This window comes from Habropoda laboriosa, unplaced genomic scaffold (assembly GCF_001263275.1).
Source record: "Habropoda laboriosa isolate 0110345459 unplaced genomic scaffold, ASM126327v1 scaffold40, whole genome shotgun sequence".
Classification (NCBI taxonomy): Eukaryota; Metazoa; Arthropoda; class Insecta; order Hymenoptera; family Apidae; genus Habropoda; species Habropoda laboriosa.
In genome coordinates, this window is record NW_017100231.1 from 8017408 (window position 1) to 8019672 (window position 2265).

Consider the following 2265-nt stretch of genomic DNA (forward strand, 5'->3'; position numbering starts at 1 on the left):
CCACGAACTGAGTTCGGCTAATATTATATAGATAATTTAAATAATAAAATTCACATCATGTACTGGTTTTATAATATTAATTCTTTAAGAAGTTCTAATTTTTTTAGATTGCAGGATTTCTCAAACAATGATATCATTTTTGTCAAACTTTAAATTTTTGCAACTTTGTTGATAATCCTTATTGATCGAATTCACAGTAATGTGTTTGTTACTTGAAATGTGCTTCGCAAACTCGTTTTTTCAGCACTTGTTAACAAAAAATATTTTTTTAACCTTATTAGTAACATTAATTAGTAGAAAATAATTTATTGTATCTGTGTATATACATATTGCCACGAGTTTGGGAATCATCGATTTAAAACATCCACGAGTCTACGTAAGAAAAAACGAAAACACTAGTATAAGATAGAGAATTAAGGTAGAGTTTAAGGTTGCGTTTGCATAGGTGCTGCGAGCGACGCAACATAGTCAAATACTAAGAAAAATCACTATAAATAATGGTCATGTTGTACTGACTGAAAGATCAAGGCAATTTTGTGGCGTGAAACACCAATTGAAAGTACATTTATAATTGAAGATTTTCGCACATATTCCAGGAACATCTGTACATATACAGTACTTTGTTTTCAATATGCAAGATAATCATGTTTGAACCAATGTGCAATGAAGTGTTCTCATCGTCAATACAATTATTGTATAAGAATTTGTAACAATGTATAACTGAATTGAATTGCACCTGTTTCAATAAAACACAATTTAAAGGGTAACTAATAAAGTATACAAGAAACTTCTTGACATTAAGAAGAGTAAGAATTATCATTGATAACTTAAAAACAATCATGAAAGAACAATCTCCTATTCAATGAAATAAAATCGAAGAATTGCAAATGATAATACTTATTAATGACAAAAATTAACTTTAATAAATCTGCCAATAAGTCATTTTAACTTGATTCATGTATTGTTAATATTTCATATATAATTGTATATTGTACAACTATTAATATTGATATGTAGACAAAAATTTTAATTTATACTTTGTTCAGAAGAGAAAATCGAATTTTGTACCTCTAATTGGTGTTTCGATCCGTACATTTGCTCCATCTTCAACGCGGTCAAACGCATGAATTTATATGACACACCGATCATTTAACACTCGCCATCCTATTCGACACTTTTATTACGAAAACGTTTATGTAAATACATGCACTTGATCGACGTTGAATTACATTGTAATTTAAAGAACACGTAACACATATATACGCTTTAGATACGTCCTGTACTAGTGTTGTTCTGCATCGATCGTTTCAACGGCGTGTTTTATGCTTTTCCAAGGTTGATTCAATCGAAACCTTCGATTGTTTAACAATATGAAGTGGAAAAAATGACCTTGAAAGTGCAACTAGATAAGTTCCATGAATATTTAGGTATGTGCAACAAACGTTTAATATCGTTAGGGTCTCCATGTAATGGAGGTCGATTGTCGACGTATCTCCCGATATAATCGAGACTTAATTCTTTGAAGCGGAAATTGGACTAACAACTAATAACACTTCACTTTCTTTTATTGCAGTTTCTTTTGAATTTTGTTCATGTATATGTGACTATGTTTATTAACTTTGATTCAGACTTATCGGGTTTGTGTAAGTAACAAGAATTCTAACCTCTAACCTCATAATTTTTTTTTAGTTACTATATGATAGTGTCAGCTACGCGTTGTTTTAATATAACCTTAAAAGAATAATTTGAATTTAAGTAAGAGGTTAAATTACCCTAATCGCGACGTTTCAAAGAACTAAGAAGCAGCGTTTAGATGCAAAGCGATGCGAAAAATGTTTCTGGTGGAAGCTATCTTGCACGGTTGTAATCTATTTAAACGAAAAAAGCGTAGACGTTCGGGCGACATAAATCGAAGAGTGCCAAATTAGCCACACGCAAAAGCAGATTGATCTGCTCGTCAATTAAAAAATAAGAAAAAAAAGGAAAAAATCGGCGAGACTAACGCGCAGCACAAAACAATTAATAAACGTAAGTAAACTCCCATCGACGACTGTTCACATCGAGAACGGTATTCTCGTTAATCACGATAATTAAATGAATAATAAAACGTAGACTGGTAACGCGTTTCTATTATCGAAAACTCTTCGATCCACAGGCATCGACGTTAGGAATAATTTTTTACGATACGGTGATCCGTGTACGACGTAAGATGCACAGTGAAATCAATGATCATTTCTCATGAAAGTTAAGAAAAGAAAGAACGTC